Here is a 10,629-nt window from a genome sequence, read left to right on the forward strand (position 1 = left end):
TCATGGCCTGGGTTCAACAAGAAGCCTGAAGCAGATTTTGGTCTACATTGGGATGATAGCATCAAGTAGTTGCCAAATTAATCTCGAGTTTTCCACATTTCACAGGCGTCCATTGTAGTACAGCTAATCCATCGTCACATTTAAGAAACCTGTTTGATCTGAACTTTGTGACATCACAGTTAAACCAAGTATATAGCACATTTCAGCAACAAGGTGGTTCAAAGTGCTTTACATTATGAAAACAACACAATCAACCATATGCACATATTTGTTACGCCTCTAGACCTTGTGGGCTGCGCTACATGCATTGTGGTGTGCTTGTCCTTTTCGTTTCCTCCTTGTGCAGGGTACTGTGCTGTGGATCAGCCCCCACAGCGTAACAGGCTGTGTGTTTCCTCCTTCCAGTCTCTCTCTCTCTCTGGGCTCTCTCGTCCCTCCATGCCATGCATGGTGCGTGTGGCATTCTTCACTGCTCTGCTGCTGGGCCTCATCTCCTCCCCACGCATATGTAAGTTTCCCTTTATTTTCACATCACAATACTCACACATGTCACTCACACATATCCACAACACATCCAAGCATTTGCATTACACAACTGATTTTAACACTAACATTCCATTGTGGCTTTTGTTGACTTTGTACTTCATCTTTAATGAATATTTATTTTGAACACCGTGGCCGTGGTCTCCCAATTTTGTTACGAAACTGAGCCAGTCATAACAATTCGGCAGCTCCTGCCAACTGTGGCAGAACTGGAAGTAGAAAGCCTTTCACATCCTGATTAAACTATTGTGACTATTTAGAGGAGCAGGTTCCCTGAGACGCAAGGCGTTTATCGCACAGCTCGTGGCGGCTGATCTAGCTTTTCTTTGACTCCTATGTATGTTTATTCATGTTACTTACCTTGTTCCCTGTCTTCCTCGCAGCTGGATGCCTCACTGATTCCTCCATGGTTCCTTGGATTCTCTTTCTCGCTCCATGATTTCTCTCTGGAAACCTGCCTTTAAAAACTCCTGCCAGATTCAAACTGAAGGTAAAAAACTAAAGGAAAGGAAAAAAAAGGAAATGAGGTCTTTTTAAAATAAATTCACAAATATACAAATAAAGTGTAAGTAGTTCTCCAATATGATCTGATGGCAGTGAGGTCAATTTAATTGAAAAGTGACCATGATTAAACAAGCCAAACCATTACCCATCCAGCCAATCTCAACTCAATGGATGTACCTGCTGCTCCCTGTTATCTCAACCCCAGGATGACGAGGTTGGCAATATGTCCATCTTCAGAGAGAACACATTCTGCTGCTCCAAACAGTCAGTAATTGTTACTTTTCTCCTCAGTGTGGTCTCGGATTGGACTTCCTCTAGCAGTCCTTATCGCATCCTGTCAAAGAAAATCTTTTGCGAAGAGAAAAAATAAAAACTCTGCCTTTCTACCTCAGTTGTCTGTAATTGTTGCCATCGCTTGAGTCTGAGAAATCATCCATCATGACAGTCCCTGCTTTGATCCTCAAACCTTACACTTTGTACACATTATATTATGTTTTATTCCATTAGAGGTGACATTTAATGTTTGCTAAATTTGACATCTGATATTATGAGACAACCACAACATAGTTACCCTACTTTGGAATTTCCTTATGATTTGTTTAGTGTTAAAATCTTATTTTGTCATAAAGAAAAAATAACTTGAAATTGCTTACCACCATGAAGTGGAGATGGAAATCTTATGAAACTGTAACTAATCTCCATAGCTTTATGAATGATATTAACATAAGTTAATGGCTTTGAAAATGCCAGTGAGAACACTGAACATGCACAGAAATCCTTGGATTGACATTAACTTGTTTTCTATAGGAGCTTAGATGACATTCTTAACTAAAAATACAACAAAAAAGACAATAACGCCACACTTTCCAATCACTTTGGATTATTCTTTTTTTTACACCATTTAAGTTTTTATATTAAAAAAGTATTGCGTTTAAAAAGTAATGTTGGCAACATTGATTTATCTCATTCTATCAGACTGCTATCCCTCTAATTTGAGATAAAACACAATTTATCTGTTAATGTACATTCATTGTATGTTAATGAGTTCAATTATGTGACTTGTGATTTTACCATTTGGTAGTTAACATATTTATATCATTACATCAATAAAACATGCAAAGAAACACACTCACTGTGGGAGCTATGCTGTACCTCAGTTGATGTACAGTTCAATTAGATGCAGATGGTAAAAAGAGGACACAGATATTACCGACACAGACCTTTGAGACTGTATTCATAATGTGTTGTGCAGAACATGAGTGAAATCAATGAGTGCTGAATCCCAGACATCTCAAACAGTGTACATGTAACACAAAGGGAAATATGTTCAGTAGAATAACAGAGAGGCTTACGCTGTGTCTAAATAAATTGGATTGATCTCTTTCCAAATGTGAGTGATAAAATGTCTGCTTGTTAAATTTTCAAGAAATGAAATAACGTAGCAGAAAAAGCACCATCGAGCAAGAACTGTGAATACAGTTTTCAACAACAAAAAATGGAGTTTGTGTTTGTACATTTTATGTTTGGAAGCTTTGTTCAATTTAAAATACGATGTGTATTGTCATGCTTTGATCAGCTGATCAGATCATGATCTAAGTAGAAGGAAAGTGAGGGTGAGCTGCTTCACATGTAAGCTGAAAAAGGGTAAGTCTTTCTTTCTCGTCTTACTTTAACAGTGGAGGTTAGAGAAATTTGAAAGAGGGCCGGTGTCAGGTGAGATTTAAGGTAGCCTACCATGGTGAGGGAGAAGTGGTGGAATTAAATGATATATTCTGGTAGCTGTAGTTTCTCTCAACAAACCACACTTCTGGGATCTGAAGATTTTTCTTTTGAGCATTTGAGACCCAAGTAGGTAATTCCAGGACACCATCATGAAGTCACTGATAATCTAGTACAAAGAGAATTTGATTACCACAGCCAAAGTTAAAAAAATGGTTACAGAATGAGAATCCTGCTGGTCTGTGGCTTGATGAGGCGAATAGACACAAGTGAGTTAGACTTACAGCAGTAGTAACCCTGCATCACTGGGAGACCAACAGAACAAGAACAGGATAATTAGGAAGAAAAGAAAACCACCTCAGGATTATGACATGTTTCAGGAAAGAGGAAGGACTCTAGTTTGTTGATGTTATCAGTAAACTTAAAGCTCCTAACATATCAAGATCCCTAATGCAGATTAAAATAAATAAAAGAATTCTGCAAATTTTTCAGGCATCACATACTAAAATAAATACTTTCATAATTGTTTTGTTTCTGACCCTTTAAACACTAAAAATGGACAGGATTGATTGGATTTGTCACAATCTGTAATTTTGCCTTCACAATACAACATTATAAATATGTCAGAGGAGCTATAAAAAAGGCATATTCCCTCTCCTAATGCTGCCAACCCTGGTGTTATTTAGAAGAGTCATGAAGATGTTTTCCTTTCTGATCATATTTAGATGTGAACAACAAAGCATTACCATGTTTACTGAAACATCCAAGATTTTTACAGTTTTCTTTTCTTGGATTATACATATGCATAATGCACAAAAACTAGGGGATTCTTTGAGCTTTTTTTTTTTTTTTACTGTGCTCATAAATCCTTGTTTCTTTTCTATGTGAATCACCTTTTCTGTTGCATCTCATCACCATAAACCCTGACACCTTGTAAATAATCCACTTTCATGCAGATCTTGTCCAAATTTGCTGTGGAAAAGGAAAGTGTTACAATACAAAGGCTGGTGGTTTCAGGGTCTTTATTAAATCCTTAGCATGGTTTCCGTCAATTCTGCTGCTCATTAGAAAACATATTCCTACAATTAACCCTTAAAACTCACAGTGGTCATTAGAAAAAGCAGTAAATTAGCTGAATGCTGATTCTTCAAAACACCACAGTGATGTAAAATCAATCATGTGTCTATCATTACATCTCAGCTTTGAAAAGCAGCAACTTCAGGCAGAATATTTTACAGCTTTCTGATTGACATTCATTCACCTTGTGCCTCATAAAATAACCACTCGGGACACTTTTTTAGAATCTTTTCAATCCAGCAGATTTGAACTATTAGCCTTCTCTCCAAAGGCAAACTAAGGAAACAAATCCCATTGCAAATGCACTGAATTCTGTTAATCATATGAGAAATAAACTCTTTGTCCTTTCAAAAGCTTATAATAACAGAGGAGTTTGAGAAGTCGGAACAGTGGTCTAAGCTGATGAAGGTCAAAAGAGCTAGAAAATTAACGAACAGGGAGCAAAGGTCAGCAGTTCACTGTATTCAGTTAATCCCTTGTCACTCACATGGACTCCTTATGAAGTTTTGATTTTTAAACTCTTGTGAATGAAGTCAGTTTTCTGCATTTCCATGTCAAGTCACAAGCAAAGTGTAGCAAATATGAACTTTGAACGTATACCGGTTAGCTTATCTATTTCTCCATATTGACACTTACAGAAAATTTAGTTTTTTGAAGTCCATTAGGAAATTTGTGATAAGCAAATACCAGTACCTACTGACTCTGTATTATACTTCTTTGCCCTTTGTTCCAATACCATTTAAAGATGTGATATGAAATAGTTTACTTCCCCCACATTGCTTTACAACATACTGTGTAAAATACACAACTTGATCAAGAGATGAACTAGGAAGCCACAGATTTATTTAAATGACAGACTGAAAAAAGAGACTTCTATTAAACTTCTATTTAGTGTTTCCAGTTTGAACACAAATTCATCAACCTCTCGATGATAGGATCCTATCGGCTCACATTTTATAAAAGAGTTTGAAGCATCCTTCTTTGTCAACTACTACAAAACACAACCTCTGTAAAGGACATCACCAAAAGGTAGGAAATGAACTGACTGATCACCACTTAAAATTAAACAACCAGAGTTTATTCAGAAAATGTGAAGTACAATGGTGTTCCATGGTGTTTTTAACTCATTTGCAAATGCAATTGTCAAGCAAGAACCAAATGCTTTTTAAAAACTCATATTGTCAAGGAGGGGAGCACATCCTGGCAGCCTGGCATAGAAACTGGGTAAAAAAAATCTTCTAAAAACTCTCAAAAAAGTCTTGAAAGGAATCAGACATGTTAAGGTTCAGCAAGTGATGTTTTTTCTTTAGATTTCATTTTACCTTTAATTTAACCAGGAAACAGTTATTCAGATTACACATCTGTTTTAGAACTGTATGTGTTTGTAGTTTTAGGTTATTGGCTATTTCTGATAAATAGTAACTATGGACATGCTCAAGAATAAAACCTAACACAAGGTTCTCTTGTTTATGATGAAGGACGCTCCTCTGTAATGTGGTTGTCTAAATGGGGGGTTAAAAAAAAGAAATGTGGGGACTTTTAAGGGATTCTCCATCCTGGTAACAGCCAGTGGGCGTGTTGTCTTTTGTGGGCCGTTCAAAATGACTGATGGATTGAAATTGCAGAAGCATCTAAATAACAAGAAGATTGTTTTACCAAATTTTAATAAATTGACATTTAGGAAATGGGGTTTCCACATGTCAAGCTGTGATGATGAGTTATGATTTATGCTCAGCAGCTAATTTTCACCGTTTCTGATCTGACAAGGAAATGATGAATTAAGTCGGGTATCACGGTTGATGACGACACAGCTGTTCTGCTTTGGCACTGATTTGATTCCTTTGGGTATATCTTGAGTTTAAACAGGCATTTCTCTTCTTCTGCACAGAGTGTCTTTTCCTGAGCAGCGAGTCTCTAATGATCTCTCAGTGGAGTCAGCAGTCACACTTCTCATTATGAAATTGCAGAGCCTACTCACTTGCACGTCCCTTTCGCACTTTAAAGAGATAGAACGGTGAATACTTTTTTCAAGTTCATTTCTGTTAAACCTGGACGTGGCAGGGTTTATGACAATACACATCGTCATCAGTGACAGTAAGTAGGTACTGACCAACAGCACGACAGCACTTGAGGAAGCCCGCAAAGACGCAAGTTTTCCTAATTAGTTTTCACAATGCAATGTTTTGTTTTGTTTCCCCACAAAAACACATCACATGCAATATATATTTATTTTTCTTGTGATTTCCGAAAATGTAATTGTCTGTGGAGGACCGTGATCCCACCAATTTCTAAGAGTTGCTTTGAGTTGCACCCTCACTTGACTTGTGTCCAACTTTGGTAAAGGTCACTTTATTACAATATGACACGGTGCCCTTACATAGTATTTGTTTTGTGGTGACTTTGTTTTCTCCCTTTCTCTGTGTACCTGTTTGTGTGTGTAAGTGACAGTTTCTTCCTATTTTGTGGGTCCAATCCTTACTAGCTCACCTGTGCATGACCCATCAAGAAGTGTTGATGTGCAACCATGGAGGTTTATCTCCTAAATGCAGCAAAAAACATTTGCTGATAGAAGTATCACCTTGAAAATGGATAACCTGGCAATGTGATAGAAGTGGTACTGATGAGTCAAAACATCTTTGCCAATTTGAACCACCATTTCATGCCCGTTTACTTTATTTAAACCCAGTTTATTTTTCCTGGTTAAGTGTTAACATGAATTATGGAAATTAAAAAAACTAATTCTAACCCTTTTTGTATTTGCAAATATATTTTTATATAACTACATTTAGATTTTATTATGCGACTTTATGTTACTTTCTTGAAAAACATTGTCTTGCTCTCAGATCGTTTAGAATTTTGCAAGGTCAATTCCTAGTTCCTTAATTGAAATTAAAAATCCAAATGAAAATTCTTACTAATCTGTAAATATCACCAATGTTGCCCTCCAATAGATACCTACAGTACAATAAAAGTTTCTCATTGTGAAACCATAATATGTGGCCTGACCAACAATCCTTCACAAGCTATTGTCTGACACAACCAAGCAATCAATGTGTAGCCCAGTTATACCGCTCTAAAGTAGGTACAGCCCCTGAGTTCGGTAAACCCAGTAACTTACGAATAATAACTCTTAATACATTCTCGTGTTTAAACCTATGTTGGGTTTCACTCACCTTAGAGTAATAATACACCAGTACTTTTCTATCCTTCTCACCCAATCATGTAACTCTGATTAAGAATAATAAACTTTACATACTATCCTATAAAAAACCAAACACACACCTGTATGAGATTTGAACTTTTGAACATATATTAAACAATAATAAATTCACAAAATGCAAATATTTTAGTCTTTTGGTTTCACAAACCCTATATTAATACATGTGGGCCCACACTTCAATGTCCACCTAAGCCGGCAATGATTAACTAAAATATAGTCCCAAAACAAAAACCCGTTGCAGGCCTGACGTGATGATGAAGCGTGGAATTGCGATACCTTATTCCAAGGAAAATCTTGAACCGTCTTGCAATTTCACCTGTCCTTGGTCCCAGGCGACAAGATGTCTTCAGCTCCTTCACCAGTCCCTCGGTCCACAGGATTCAGGAACAGCAGGAAAGTTCAACGCAGACACAGTCCTCCAGCACAGTCATAGAAACTCTGTGTAAGCTCATCTCTCTGCACTAGGTTAACTCTTGAACGCTCCCACGACAGGAACATTAGTTGAGTCTTCTGTTAGCCGAGTTAGCTCACAGTATTCAAGTCCATTCACGGTGCTAATGAATGCTAATGCGTTAGCGAGCATTACATATGACTTTTCACCTACTGTACAGTGAATTCCGGTCTGAAATTATCACAGTAGCTGCAAACAAGAGTGTAGCGTCGATATCTATTAAAAGACTGTCGAGTTGAAAGTCTAAATATCTGCAAAACACTCGTTTCTTAATAAGTCCGCCACGTTTTTTCAGCGCGGTTCATCTCTTTTCTTACTCATTTCTCTCTTCTTTCAGCCACGTTTTTGTCTCCCTCTACTTTCTTATCCCTTCCTGATCCTCAGCCAACCACGGACCAGTAAAGTTGCTTTGCTCTACACAACTTCCTCTTACAAACATGAGCCCTTCAAATTAAATATGTTGAAGATTACTTTTCTGTAAAACAGTTTTAACTACATTTTTCCAATTTCTTTTAACTTAATCATATTAGTTCAAGTACCTGTAAGTACAGCTTTTTTGTTAACACTTATTTATAACAATTTTAACATATTTAAGCAAACATCTAAATTATTACACCTTCCATGAATTTAACTCAATACAAAATACCTTTATTTTGGACTGGGTTACAAATGCAACTTTCATAAGACAACGATGTCTGAAAATGCAGAAAATTGTTTTGATGACAAACAAAATACAGACAAAAAATGTGTGGCTACCCAGCTGGATAGATGATTTACTTTTCATTATAAAGCTTTGTCAGTGCTTTCTATTTTGACAGCTTTTGTCAGATCAAAAATTTCCAAAGCAAACCACACTTTAGTGGAGCTCGGTAATTATCCTTTGTGCAACAATGACATGTACCAGTAGGTTCTTGTCTTAAGCCAAATCAAGTTTATTTGTATAGCGCATTTCAGCAACAATGCAGTTCATTGATCATTATATTTGATGCGTATTTGCTTGATTTTGATGATGGTATTTGACAAAATGTAATCTTTGTTTCATAATGGGTTACTGTAGTATGTTTTTATGGTGTAAAGCACTTTGGACTCCTTTGTTGCTGAAATGTGCTAAACAAATAAACTTCACCTGACTTGACAAAGTGCTTTCCATGATAAAAACATAGAACATATCACACATAGCATAATGAAAAGTTGTAATCCAGACCAGAATTAAGCTATTTTCAAGTTATTGATCATCACAGGCAACCAAATTGATTTAAAGAAACACAATGTTTCTGGATTTTGCAACATAACCACAAATTCAGTATGGAACACATCACAATTTCTAACATATTCCTAAAGTTGCTGTTGACATGTGTTTTTCATCAGGTGTTGGTAGCAAGTCACGTAATTAATACATGGAAAGAAACCAAAACAAATAAACTCAGAGGTGTGTAATGATGTGAAATGGCACAGGGGATGATCCTGAAATAGAAAGAACATCATTCAATCCTAGACTGGCCACGACCAGGGGCTCCTTGAAAGATTTCTGACAGAGAAGTGAAATGAATTATCAGAAAAGTTATCCAAGAGCCAAGGACCACTTGTGAATAGATTCAGAAAGACTGGGAATTATCAGGTATAATTATTTCAAACAAAAAGAAATGCACACTCAACGACCCTGGCCTGTATGCACACTTACCACACAAGACTCAGTTTCTAAAGAAATAACATGTAAACATTTTCAATACTTTTTCTTCATATGTGTGTGTCTTACAAATTAGCTGATATTTCCCTTTACATGAAATTTTGTAATATTAATCTAAATTGTAATTGTAAATCATTAATTGTTATTATTTTAACTGGTCGGTAAAAATCCAAAGCGGTTTTAAGTTAGATTTATTTGACAGTGTTTGCTGAACTGTAACATTCTGTTACATTCTGAAAAGCCTATTTGTGATGATACCTGTTTGCAGCAAAACATTCCCTTTAAATTTCCCACTTAAATTGCTGACAGCCGTTAGCCTTGACATGCTTTTTGAAACACTTTCAGAAAGTGGAGCCGCAGATTTTCTGTCTACAGTGTCGCTGTATGAAACAACTTCATGGTCCTTTCAAAAGCTGAGATGTGACCTTGTCTTGAGAACATTCAGACACTCAAAATAGAGCTGGAATAACCCTTTAAACCCAAAAGAAAAACTTCTTCATTCACCGGGGTGACATTGGTTTTCCATTTTATTATCCTCCGCCTTTTGTTACAGCCCTGCACAAGGCCACAGTGTTGTTCATGAGTTATTCAAAATAATTTATTTGTGAGCTCTTTGCACATATCTGTGAAAGTCATGATGTTCCACTTTGGACTTATTTCATGCCATGAAGTTTTCTCTTCTTATGAATTTGTTTGTTGAAAACTCTGTGTTTTATGTTGTGATTCTGAAATCAGTGACAATCTTCATCTTAGTGTAATAACTGTACATATATTTCTGCTTTTGAACTAATCCATGTGAGACTAATAAGTGACACAAAAGAAAGCGATACATGGAGCACGAATGATGTTTCTCTCTTTCATCTCACTCACTTCGTTATCACCTTCTATTTGATCATTTCCTGACACATACACACACTGTCTTACTGTTTTGTAACTTGTCATATAGATATTTGCCGCAGTTTTATGCTTGTATGCAGAAATGCAGAGGCACACTGCAGCTCATTATAAAGTGCTGAAATACCAAGGGAAAGAGCTGCAGATGTTCTATAATCCACCGCAGCTGTGAGCTGCGTAAATGGGGTGTTAAAGTATCTCATACTTTGTAAGTTAAATAGATCTGAGGTGGATCAGAGAAAGGTAATGGTGTGTATTTAATGTTGACAAGAGTAAATGCCCAACAACAACATGAACTTAACAAATACACAGCAAGAGGAAACCACTCAGTTGTCACTTAAAGGGATATTTTAGAGTGATGTTTCTGGAAACATCATAATATAATAATACTTTTACAAATAGTAGACATATGTCATTTTGTCATAACTGTTTAGAAAAATGTTCAGATTGTAGTACACAAACAGTTAGTCAGACTGTTTTAGCTGATTTGTTATAATTTGAATGTCTTTGAATACAGATATACTTAGTCTGTTT

General features: G+C 36.4%; 2 long non-coding RNA genes across 2 annotated transcripts; one reads left to right on the forward strand and one right to left on the reverse strand.

Annotated features, from left to right (window-relative positions):
* Positions 1-229: 229 nt before the first annotated feature.
* Positions 230-1,433, forward strand: LOC107835737 (uncharacterized). The gene is made up of 3 exons (XR_001661549.1): positions 230-508; positions 927-1,261; positions 1,339-1,433. It is a non-coding gene; the product is annotated as an uncharacterized LOC107835737 (long non-coding RNA).
* Positions 406-7,964, reverse strand: LOC107835738 (uncharacterized). The gene is made up of 3 exons (XR_001661550.1): positions 7,856-7,964; positions 5,593-5,597; positions 406-418 (listed from the first exon to the last, which is right to left on the reverse strand). It is a non-coding gene; the product is annotated as an uncharacterized LOC107835738 (long non-coding RNA).
* Positions 7,965-10,629: the final 2,665 nt, after the last annotated feature.

Source organism: Poecilia formosa, unplaced genomic scaffold (assembly GCF_000485575.1).
Source record: "Poecilia formosa unplaced genomic scaffold, Poecilia_formosa-5.1.2 Scaffold20, whole genome shotgun sequence".
In the NCBI taxonomy this organism is placed as follows: Eukaryota; Metazoa; Chordata; class Actinopteri; order Cyprinodontiformes; family Poeciliidae; genus Poecilia; species Poecilia formosa.